The sequence below is a fragment of the Peromyscus leucopus genome, chromosome 2 (assembly GCF_004664715.2).
Source record: "Peromyscus leucopus breed LL Stock chromosome 2, UCI_PerLeu_2.1, whole genome shotgun sequence".
Taxonomy (NCBI): domain Eukaryota; kingdom Metazoa; phylum Chordata; class Mammalia; order Rodentia; family Cricetidae; genus Peromyscus; species Peromyscus leucopus.
In genome coordinates, this window is record NC_051064.1 from 29,394,149 (window position 1) to 29,407,083 (window position 12,935).

Sequence of the window (12,935 nt, forward strand, 5' to 3'; positions counted from 1 at the left end):
TAAGTTTGGGTCACATGTTGTGCTTTTTAATTATTCAGATCCTCATTAACATTTGGCTTTGTTATTCCCTAAGAATGAGGTTTTCTGTGGTTTTAGTTTATGTTTTCTTGCTGAATTAATGTGTTAAATGCCTTTTATGCTTTTGATCAATTAGATGTCATTTTCCCTTGGAGAAGTGCATGCTCAACTTGATGAGTTTTTTTCTTTTATTTTTATGGGAATTTGATATTTTGAACATGATTTTTTTTGTTATGTATTTGTAGCTGAAGTTTTTTCCAGTCCTGTCTGGCCCACGGTCAGGACAAATCTCTCTCACCCGCTAGTCCGGTTTTCAAGAAGTAAGGTTTTAACTTTTACATAGTAAAATTACATATAACAAAACAATTATTAAGCAAGAATTACATTATCTAGTCTATTTGTATTTTGCAAAATTAAAAAAGATATCCTATCTATATTTGTGAGTTTTATATCTAATTTATCTTTTATTATAACTAAGAAATTATAACTGTTTAGTTTTTAATTACATCAAAGATATAATATTATCCGAGAAACGGGAGAAGGATGCAAGCAACTTTTGGGAGTCTTGTAAGAGTGAACAGAGACAGCTGGCAGCCTGGACATCATCCAAAAGTTTTTTTTTTTTTATAAAGTTGGGGCATCTGTCTTTAGCCCATAGGTCTAGAATCTTTCAGTCACTTTTTTCTGTGTCCTGTAGAATGTCTGGCAGTTTTCTCTGCAAAGCAGGAACCTGAAGGACCATTTTTTTCAAACAAAGTTCAGTGGTCATCTTCTTATAGGTCCTATGTGTCCAGTTGATACATTTTTTTAAGCAGTCCAGACAAGAACAGTTTCTTGTCCAAATGGCTATTTTTGCCAAAAAGAAGATAAACTCCATATAGAGTGTCTTTGATGCCCATCCTCCTCTGTGAAGTAAATCTGGTGCTGTCAGGAACAGACATGTCTCACTGTCCAGAAAGTCTAAATTTTTAAAAATATTTTAAATGCCATATTTTGTAGGTCTTCAAAATGTTTAAAGATTACCTGTCTATCTAAGATATATCTATGTATACCTAAAAAACTTAACTAACATGTTATAAGTTTGACTATCATAAAAGACTAATTATTAATCTATATTTATCTATTACAATCTAAATGAGTTACATAAATATAATACCTTAAACAAAAATAAAAATATATATACAGTATAACAAAATTAAGTTTAAATTCGTATCAAACTAAAATCCATAACAATGGAAAACATTTTAAACAAGTTACTCTTTAAAAGTAGATTCAATAATCTACCCTTTCATCCTATCATATCTAAAGTGCTGTGGGATGTTCTGTATGTTAAATGTGTTGCTCTGATTGGTTAATAAATAAAATACTGATTGGCCAGTAGCTAGGCAGGAAGAATAGGTGGGACAAGGAGAAAAGTGAATTCTGGGAACAGGAAGGCTGAGTCAGGAGATGCTAAGAGCCGCCACCATGAGTAAGATACTGGTAAGCCACAAGCCATGTGGCAAGGTATAGATTTATTAAAATGGGTTAATTTAAGATTTTTTTTTTTTTTTTTAAAAAAACCACTAGATAACAAGAAGCCTGCCATGGCCATACAGTTTGTAAACAATATAAGTCTCTGTGTGTTTACTCTGTTGGGGCTGTGAGACTGATGGGTGAGAGAGATTTGTCCTGATTGTGGGCCAGGCAGGACTGGAAAAAACTTCAGCTACATGTGTTAATTGAGACTATTCTCACTTTGTTTCATGCCGTTTTGCTCTTTATATGTGTGTAGCTGGAGAATTTTCTCTCCTGGTCCTGCCAAGCCCCGGCAGTCCGACAGTCCACTCATAAAATAAACACACAGATCCTTATATTATTTAAACTGTTTGGCCTAATGTTCAGGCTTCTAGCTATCTAGTTCTTACATCTTAAATTAATCCATTTCTATAAATCTACACCTTGCCACATGGCTCGTGGCTTACGGGCATCTTCACATGCTACTTGTCATGGTGGCAGCTGCCAATGTCTCCCTCCTCAGCCTTCCACTTCCCAGAATTCTCTCAATTCTCCTCTCTGTTAGTCCCGCCTATACTTCCTGCCTGGCCACTGGCCAATCAGTGTTTTATTTATTGACCAATCAGAGCAATTTGACATACAGACCATCCCACAGCATATGTGTCCTTGATAAACATAAGCTTTTAACTTTAAGAGACTAAATCTACTAATATTTCTATATATGGCTAGTGCTTTTCTGTCTTGATTAAGATTTTGCCTATGAAGGGCACAAGGATGTCCTTGTATTTTTTATTTTGATCTTTTCCTGTGGTACTGGGATTGAACATACCAGTCAAGTAGGCTATTTTCCTCTTCTTTTTTTTTTAAGATTTTCTTTCTTTTCTTTTTTCTCCTACCCCTTTCCTCACCCCCCCCTTTTTGTTTTAATGTGAAGACTCACTTTGTAGCCCAGGCTTGACCTCGGATTCCTGGCAGTCCTCTTGACTGAGCCTCCATGCTGGGATTACAGGTGTGTGTTATTGTCCTCTGCCTGCCTGCCCTTCCCTTTCTTTTTTGGAAGAGCCTTACTAAATAGTATTACCAAGTCTGCTATGGCAATTAATAAATCTTAAGAAGTATGTAATAGTTTCTCCATTGAAACAACATATTAAATGATATATACACTAAGCAGTTACCTTTTTATTCTATTCTATGTATAGAAACTTTGTTGTTTAACCTTATATTTAGATCTCCAGTCTATCTGGAGTTGAATTGTGGTTGTGAAGTAGGAATCAGAATTCATTCTTCCCCTCTTTACATGATATCTAATTGAAAATAGTACTTCCTAGGTTGGGGATGTGGCTCAATGGGTAAGAGTGATGCTTGCTCTACATTCATTAGGATCCCTAGCACTTACATAAAAAGCTAGGTGTGATGTGGGAGGGTGGACAGATGGACAGAGATAGGAGGATTCCCAGTGCTTACCACCAGCTAACCTAACCAAAAAATTGGCAAGTTCTATGTTCAGTGAGTGCTGCAAGCTATAGGGAAATGTAAAGGAATTCAGCTACTATCACGAAAGCTACTACTTGGAAAGGTCAAGGACTTCTCCAAAGGCCAAGCCATGGCTTAAGAAGTGTTGATGATATTTTAGCTTTTTTATATATGTTAGCTGATTCCTACAATGATTTTCTTGTATACTATGTGTGCTTCCAAGAACTCCTAACAATGTATTTATCTAAAAAACCTAAAGCATTCGAGGCCAAGCAGTGTCCTTAACTGAGGTAACAAACACCCTTATGGAAACAGTACCTGTCTCCTCGGTCAGGCGGGGTGGATAGCTTTATTTCTTGTGCAATTAAGCTGAGACCCTCCTTTCTTATACAGCCTTAGTGGTATTTATACTAACAGTATAACTTCTAACATTTTACCTTTTTTGATATACTAACCGATCATTAGCTCTCTATTGACCTCCTCCTTTACCCCTCCCCTTTTGGGTTGTAAAAAGAAAGCCTGACTGTCACTGCCTGAGGAAAAGTCTTGTCTGCATTTATGATCCTGTAGGAATTCAAGCCTGATGACCTTGCTTTGGCTAGAGCACTGCTATTGCATGGGCATATAACTGTAAACCTCAGAGACTTAAGGAGGATTTTTACTGGAGAGGATTTTGACTGGGGAACTAGATGGAGAACTAGAAGAATGAGATGGAAGATGAGGAAGAGCCAGATGGGAAAGAACGAGATGGGTAAGAATGAGATGAGAAAGACCAAGATGGGGCAGAACTAAGATGAGAGAATTAAGATAGAACTTAGAGGGGACAGCAGATAAAGGTAGAGAGAAATCAGGCAAGAGAGGAGCTAGGCTTGAGTACAGAACTGTAGCTGTGTAGATAGAATCTTATCCCAGAGGAATAAGGTAGATGGACTAAGAGCTCGGTGTACTTAGATTCTTTTCCTGAAAATAATTCTTGCCATTTGTATAGCCTCTCTTCTGAGCCCCTGGGAATAAGATTATTAAGGATGGTCTTTAATAATATTTGAGAAGTGAGAGGCTGTGTCTCAAGGGACTAAGACAGAGAAAGACACCAGATGGCCTTCTGGCCTCTGCATGTATGCACACAAAATGAAAAAACAAAAATAGCTTTTCCTTTTGGATTCTGTAGCTCTGTCCTTGTCATGATAAGATGACTAAATGTGTGCATCTTCCTTTTGTAGTGAGATATTTGTATACCACATACTTAATCTATTTAAAATATACACTTCAGTGATTTTTAGTATATTTATAGTTGTGTGTAATCACCAGTACTGTTAATTTTAGAACATTTTCATTACTTCAAAAAGAAATCCCAGTGTCCCTTAGCTGTTACCTTCTTACACGACTCATTTGTTTAACCTTAAGCAACCTTTCATCTGCTTTATGTTTCTATGAATTTGTCCATTACAGAAATTTTATATATAAATGTAATAATTTATTTGTCTTAAAAATGTTTTATTAGTTGGGTGGTAGTGATGCACACCTTTAATCCCAGCACTTGGGAAGCAGAGGCAGGTGAATCTCTGAATTTTAGGCCAGCCTAATCTGTGAAGGAAGTTCCAAGACAGTCAGGGCTACATAGAGAACTCTGTCTTGAAAAACCAAACAAAAAATCTTTTATTAATTTATGATAAATTTTGTGCATATACAGTACATTGTGATTGCTGTCAGACCTCACCCTTTCTTTTCTCTCATCTCTAACTCATCCACCTCCTTTGTACAAGACTCTTTCCCTTATTCATCTTGTTTTTGTTCTTTTGACACTGATGTCTTTCACTTACTGTGTATTCATAGTTCATCCATGCTATATTTCTTCATATAGATGGATAGTACTCCAGCGTACATATAAGACCACTTGCTGTTATAACTCAAAAGTTCATGGACTTCTTTCTGCCTTGTTTATGAAGAGTGATCCCACCAATAATGCTTACTGTACAAGTTGATGTGGGAGCATGTATTTTCATATCTTTTGCTTGAGGCAGCTAGTCATACTGCATCTGCAGTCAAGAAGTAGGAGAGGGACTGGGAAGTTGGAGATGGCTCAGTGGTTAAGAGCACTTGCTGCTCTTCCAGAGGACCCAGATTTGATTTCCAGCACCCACATAGCACCATCTGTAACTCCTGTTCAGGAGGATTGACTGCCCTCTTCTGGCCTCTGCAGGCATCAGGCATGCATGTAGACAAAACATGCAAAGAAGTAGAGTGGCATGAATGCTGTATTCAGTCCACTTTCTCCTTTTTTATGCAGTCTGCCTAATCCCAGCCTAGTATTGGAATCCTGAGTCATATGGTAACTATGTTTAACTCTTTGTGGGAACTGCCAGACTCAAGTGGTCGTACAGTTTGTATGATTCTGATTTCTGTGACTTTTAATCACAATTGGGGATTGAACCAGGGCTTCATCCATAGTAGGCAAACTCTATAGTACTGTGCACTAGCCCAAGACTTATAATTATTTGGATTTGGGCCTTTTGACTTTAATTGTCTTAGGGTATGTAATGATATTCTACTGCCACCCCCCCCCACACACACTGGGTTTTATTGTTGTATTTCATGATGGTTAATTATCTCAAGTATCTTTTCTTATTCTTACTGATCTTTTGTCTATCTTTTAAGGAAAAGCACCTATTTAGATCTTGGTTCCTGTTTTTTGTTTGTTTTGTTTTTTGTTTTTGTTTGTTTAGGTTGCCTTTTTGGTATTTAGTTTTAAGGGTTCTTTATATAGGTCCTCCTTCACTTACACTGGAGTTACATATTGATAAATACATTGTATGGTGAAAGTTCATTTAATACACTTAACCTACCAGGCATCATAGCTTAGTAACACAGTGCACTCTTGACTGTGAGTTGTTTACCCTTGTGACTATCTGAAACCGGTGGCCCCTGTCTGTCCCATCTCTCAGAAGTACACCATAGTGCAAGCTGATAGCCTGATTAAGGCTGTAATTCAAAGTTCAAATCATGAGTTGGCCCTTGTGAGCTGGGGGCACCTCTCTTCTGTGGATGCAAATCTGTATCATATTGGATTGGAAATATTTGTCTAATTTTGTGTGCTGCCTTTTTACTGTCTTGATAGTGTCCTTTTAAAGTTTTAAAATAAAGTCCACTTTTAACTTTTCTTTGATTCCTTCTACTTTTGGTATCATAACAAAGAATTAATTGTCAAACTCAGGTCATGAAGATGTACCCAAGAATTTCCCTCTCTTTCCTTCTACCTCTCCCTTCCCCTTCTCTCTTTCTATCTCTGTGGGATATGTACGTACACACACACACACACACACACACACACACACACACACACACACACTCTTTGTGCTGAATTTTTTGTAACCTGATTTTATTTTATTTTTTAATTTTTGTTGTTGTTGTTGTTTCTTTGTTTTGTTTTTCGAGACAGGGTTTCTCTGTGTAGCTTTTTGCCTTTCCTGGAACTCACTTTGGAGACCAGGCTGGCCTTGAACTCACAAAGATCCACCTGCCTCTGCCTCCCGAGTGCTGGGATTAAAGGAGTGAGCCACCACCGCCCAGCTTGTAACCTGATTTTATGAGAGAGTATCCTCATATACTCTCTTCACCCTCAGTACACATCTTCTGAGAGCATGTTTTATATTTTTAATATAGGGTCTTGTTGTGTACTTCTGACTAGCCTTGAACTTGAGAGCCTCTATTAGCCTTACAAATGCTAGGATACAGGTATATGCCACCTCATCCAGCTAATTTCTTATTTTACATTAGTGTATGTTTATTATGGTCAGTGAACTTTTGTCTCAGTAGTAGTTACAATGCTTATTTTCCCTGCTTTCACAGTACACAGAAGAAAGCTATCATTTGTTCCCATGTCCCACAGTCTTACTAACTAGGCTCAGGTTCTGTCCATTTTTGCTTCACAGACTTTGCCGAAGCACTTCAGAGGCAAAAATCTTTTCTATCATCGTTTCCTGCACTGGGCCATTGTTAAGGCCTTTACCTGCACACAGAATCATGGATCTTCCCCTTTTCCTTATTAAAGGTTATACCTGAAGGCTATCATCTATCACTTCTACTTGTTTTCTTCCCTTCTCTATTCAATTCTTCCAGTGGGTCCCATGTTTTTTGGTTCCTAGCCTGGGAGTTCTTGAACACAGATCTAATGGGTACCCTTTCCTTTTTATCTTCAGCTATAGGAAATGGCAAGCGAGTACCTCTGTCTCATCCTCTCTTTTATCCAATTTACCCAGGAAATCAGAGGTTAAAGTAGAGGATGATAGCATATGTCTTTCCCCCATTGTAATTCCTTCCTTACTTAAGTGAGTTTCCGCTGGGTAGCTATTGTAGCCTCAGTTACATTTTTATTAGACATAGCAGCAGCTGTGCAACTGCCATGGTTAACTGCTTGCTGGCAGTTTTGTCCCATATGTGCTATTTTCAAAGAATGTAGCATATGCTCTAGACCTTGAACAGCTCTTAGCATGTCTTTGTACTCATGGAACAGACCCTACTCATCAAACAGGCACACTACTCCATACTTTGTAAAAGATAGCCATCTAAGGCTCCCACAAATAGACACTCTAACTTCAGATGGCTCAGCATTAGTTATATGTCCTACTCCCCATAGCAAGGCCCGTGTAATTCTACTATAACAAGAGTATACCACATACCACACAGGGAGAGACTACTACCCATGCTGAAACTACCCTCATAGATGGTCTACCCTCAGATTGCTCTCCAAAGTGAGGGCCATGCAATTGCTCCTCCTAAACTCACCTGTGTTGTCGTGCTAACTTTTCCTGGTGAGACACAAACATCTATTCACCTCAAATAGGGCTCCAATGACAGAGCACAGTACAATTCTACCAAATTCTAGCTTAGTGAACTGATGGATTTATTCAGGTGGCTTATAGAGCATGGGTTAGAGGTTGCTTCTAAGAGTGTAGGTAACTCTGAAACAGCTACATCTCTGTGAATCATCATTGATGATGACTTCGTGGAAACTGCAACATGAAGTCTTCCTTTTGGTTAGCAGCTAACAACTGTCTATAACTCCAGTTCCAGGGATTCTGAGGCCCTCTTCCCAGCCTCCACAGGTACTGCATGCACAAGGTACTTTATACATGGAGGTAGAACACATGAAATGAAAATAAAAGAATTTAAAAAAAGAATAGGGACAATTTGGAATATTCAAAATATAAATAAATATTTGGAAAACTGAAGGTGTATTTTGTTATCTTCTAGATTCTCATGTGCTTATATTGAAGGGGTTATTGTCAAGGTGCTGTTATGTGTAGTATATGGATAGGCAGACAGCAGGTAATAATTTGATTCATTTTCAACATTTGTTGTGTCCTGAGACACATTACTTCTGAGTCTCATTTCATCATAAATGAGTTGTGAAGAATGTATTTACATCAGTTTGAAAATGAGTATGAATTACAAATCCTCATTCTTTCTTCCTTGGTGATTTCTCAGTTAATCCAGAAGGTAGAAGCTGTGTAATCACTGCATAACAAAATGATCCTCTGATTGACAGTGTCTTCATTTCTACTTTCTGTGTGGAGATTTCAGGGAGGTGACAGGCTGTGGTTAGACTTGAAGTTTCAGTATTAGGAAATGTCAGACAAATGTCATCTATAAACTAAGCAGTGTTTGTAGATTTGGATGTGTTTGGGGTTATTTATTTTTAAACAGGCTGGCATAGAACTCTTGGATTCCTAATCCTAGCTTCGCTCTCCGAGTGATAGGATTATAGGGTTGGGGACCCACACCCAGTTTAGAGTCATAAAAAATTTTAGCAAACTTAAGAGTTTTATTATAAGTAAGCATTTACTTTAGTGCAAATAATATAAGCAAAGATAGTGTGATTTCCTAGTAAACATTTTTAGAAGGCTTATATTTTGTGAACAAGTGGTTTATATGTGATCCAAAAACTAAATGGTTTTTAATTGTTTTCTATTAAATATTCTATTTTTAAAAATATTTATTCATTTTATTTGTATGTTTGCATGCCTGAGTGTATGCTTATGTGACCCTGTGCATGCAGGAACCTGTTGAAGGTTACGTGTCAGATCCCCTGAAACTAGAGTTACAGACACTTGTTTTTTCTTTTTAGAAAAAAATTTTATACGTTTTTACATACCAATCAAAGATCCCCCTCTTCCCTCCTCCTGCCCCTCCAGGCTCCCCCTTCCAACCCGCCCTCCATTCCCTCCTACAAGAAGGTAAGGCCTCCCATGGGGAGGTACATTTAGTAGAGGCAGTTCCAAGTCCCTCCCCCTGCCTCAAGGCTGTGCAAGGTGTCCCATCATAAGTAGTGGGCTCCAAAAAGCCTGCTTATGTACCAGGGATGGATTCTGATCCTACTGCCAGGGGGCTCCTTAAGCAGATCAAGCTACACAACTGTCTCACTTATACAGAGATCCTAGTCCAGTCCCATGGAGGCTCCACAGCTATTGATCTAAATTTCATGAGTTCCCACTAGTTTGGGTTGATTGTCTCTGTAGGTTTCCCCATCATGATCTTGATGCCCCTTGCTCATAGAATCCCTCTTCCCTCTCTTCGACTGGACTTCTAGAGCTTGGCCTGGTGTTTGCCTATGGATTTCTGTATCTGCTTCCATTTGTTACTGGAGAAAGGCTCTATGATGACAGGGTATTCACCAATCTGAGTACTGGGATAAGCCAGTTCAGGCACCCTCTCCACTATTGCTAGTAGTCTAAGGTGGGGTCATCCTTGTGGATTCCTGGGAACTTCCTTAGCACCCAGTTTCTCCCTATCTCCGTGATGTCTCCCTCTATCATGGTATCTCTTTTATTGCTCTCCCATTCCATCCCTGTTCCAGCTCGACCATCCCATTCCCTTTTGTTCTCATTTCCCATTTCCTACCGTCTATTGCCCACCCCTCATCTCCAGTTTACTCATGGAGATCTCATCTATTTCCCCTTTCCAGGGTGATCCATGTGTTCCTCTTTGCTAGCTAGCTTCTCTGGAGCTGTGGGTTGTAGTCTTGTTATCCTTTGCTTTACATCTAGTATCCACTTATGAGTAAGTACATACCATGTTTGTTTTTCTTACTCTGGGTTATCTCACTCAGGATGATACTTTCTAGTTTCATCCATTTGCCTGCAAATTCCATGCTATCAATTTTTTTTTCACTGCTGGGTAGTACTCCATTGTGTAAATGTACCACATTTTCTTCGGTTGTGGGGCATCTATGTTGTTTCCAGGTACTGGTTATTACGAATAATGCTGCTGTGAACATAGTTGAGCATGTTTGAGCATTCCTTCGGTATATGCCCAAGAGTGGTGTAGCTGGGTCTTGAGGAAGATTGATTTCCAGTTTTTTGAGAAACCACCATAGTGATTTCCAAAGTGGCTGTACAAGCTTGCATTCACATCAACAGTGGAGGAGTGTTTCCCTTGGTCCACATTCTTTCCAACATAGGCTGTCTTCAGTGTTTTTGATCTTAGCCATTCTGACAGGTGTAAGATGGTATCTAAGAGTCGTTTTGATTTGCATTTCCCTCATGGCTAAGGAAGTTAAGCAGTTCCTTAAATGTCTTTCAGCCATTTGAAATTCTTCTGTTGAAAATTCTCTGTTTAGCTCTATAGCTCATTTTTTAATTGGATTGTTTGTTATTTTGTCGTCTAGGTTCTTGATCTTTATATATTTTGGAGATCAGTCCTCTGTCTAATGTGGGGCTAGTAAAGATCTTTTCCCATTCTGTAGGCTGTCGTTTTGTCTTATTGACCGTGTCCTTTGCCTTACAGAAGCTTCTCAGTTTCAGGAGGTCCCATTTATTAATTCTTGTTCTCAGTGTCTGTGCTACTGGTGTTATATTTAGGAAGTGGTCTCCTGTGCCAATGTGTTCACGACTATTTCCTACTTTCTCTTCTGTCAGGTTAAGTGTAACTGGTTTTATATTGAGGTCTTTGATACCCTTGGACTGTTTTGTGCATGGCGATAGATAAGGATCTGTCTGCAGTCTTCTACATATTGACATCCAGTTATGCCAGCCATTTGTTGAAGATGCTTTTTTCTCCCCCATTGTAGTTTTGGCTTCTTTGTCAAAAATCAGGTGTTCGTAAGTATGTGGGTTAATGTCAGGGTCTTCAATTCGATTCCATTGGGCCACATGTCAGTTTTTATGCCAATACCAAGCTGTTTTGTTACTAAAGCTCTATAGTAGAGCTTGAGGTCAGGGATGGTGATGCCTCCAGAGGTTGCTTTATTGTACAGGATTGTTTTAGCTATCTTGAGGTTTTTGTTTTTCCATATGAAGTTGAGTATTGTTCTTTCCAGGTCTGTGAAGAATTGTGGGATTTTGTTGGGGATTGCATTGAATCTGTAGATTACTTTTGGTAAGATTGCCATTTTTACTATGCTAATCCCACCTATCCATGAGCATGAGAGATCTTTACATTTTCTGATATCTTCTTCAATTTCTTTCTTCAGAGACTTAAAGTTCTTGTCATACAGGTCTTTCACTTGCTTAGTTAGAGTTACCCCCCAAGGTATTTTATATTATTTGTGGCTATTGTAAAGGGTGATGTTTCTCTGATGTCTTTTCTCTGCCCATTTATCATCTGTATATAGGAAGGCTACTGATTTTTTTGAGTTAATCTTGTGTCCTGCTACATTACTGAAGGTGTTTATCATGTGTGGGAGTTCCCTGTTAGAATTTTTGGGGTCACTTATGTATACTAACATATCATCTGCAGATAGTGAAGGTTTGACTTCTTCTTTTCCAGTTTGTATCCCTTTGATCTGCTTTTGTTGTCTTATTGCTCTAGTTAGAATTTTGAGTACTATATATTGAATAGATATGGGGAGAGTAGACAGCCTTGTCTTGTTCCTGATTTTAGTTAGAATCGCTTTGAGTTTCTCTCCATTTATTTTGATGTTGGCTGTTGGCTTGCTGTCAGTTGTCTTTATTATGTTTAGGTATGTTCCTTGTATTCCTGATCTCTCCAAGACCTTTATCATGAAAGGGTATTAGATTTTGTCAAAGGCTTTTTCAGCATCTAATGAGATGATCATGTGGTTTTTTTTTTCCTTTCAGTTTCTTTATATGTTGTATTATATTGACAGATTTTTGTATGTTGAATCATTCTTTCATCTTTGTGATGAAGCATCCTTGGTTATGATGGATAATTTTTTGATGTGTTTTTTGACTTGGTTTGCCAATATCTTATTGAGTATTTTTGCATCAATGTTCATGAGGGAGATTTGTCTGTAATTCTCTTTCTTTGTTGCATCTTTGTGTGGTTTGGGTATGAGAGTAACTGTAGCCTCATAAAAGAAGTTTGGTAATGTTCCTTCTGTTTCTATTTTGTGGGACAATTTGAAGAATATTGGTAGTAGCTCTTTGAAAATCTGGTAGAATTCTGCACTGAAGTCATCGGGTCCTGGGCTTTTTTTGTTTGGGAGACTTATAATAACTGTTTCTATTTCCTTAGGTGTTATTGGTATATTTAAACTGTTTATCTGGTCTTGATTTAACTTTGGTATGTGGTACCTATCCAGAAAATTGTCCATTTCTTTTAGATTTTCCAATTTTCATGAGTACAGGTTTTTGAAGTATGACCTGATGATTCTCTGGATTTCCTCATTGTTGTTATGTCTCCCTTTTCACTTCTGATTTTGTTAATGTGGATGCCCTCTCTCTTCCTTTTGGTTATTTTGGATAAGGGTTTGTTTATCTTGTTGATTTTCTCAAAGAACCAACTCTTTGTTTCATTAATTCTTTGTATTGTTCTCTTTATTTCTATTTTATTGATTTCAGCTCTCAATTTGATTATTTCCCTGTATCTATTCCTTCTGGGTGAGTTTGATTCTTTTTTTTTTTTCTAGAGCTTTTAGGTGTGCTGTTAAGTCAGGAGTGTGAGATTTCTCCAACTTCTTATGTGGGCATCTAGTGCTGCGAATTTTCCTC

The 12,935-nt window shown here is 38.1% G+C and overlaps 1 protein-coding gene across 4 annotated transcripts in view; it reads left to right on the top strand.

The window, feature by feature from the left end:
* Nucleotides 1–12,935, top strand: part of Atp6v1h (ATPase H+ transporting V1 subunit H) — a 98,881-nt gene that overhangs the window by 47,676 nt on the left and 38,270 nt on the right. The window lies entirely within an intron of this gene.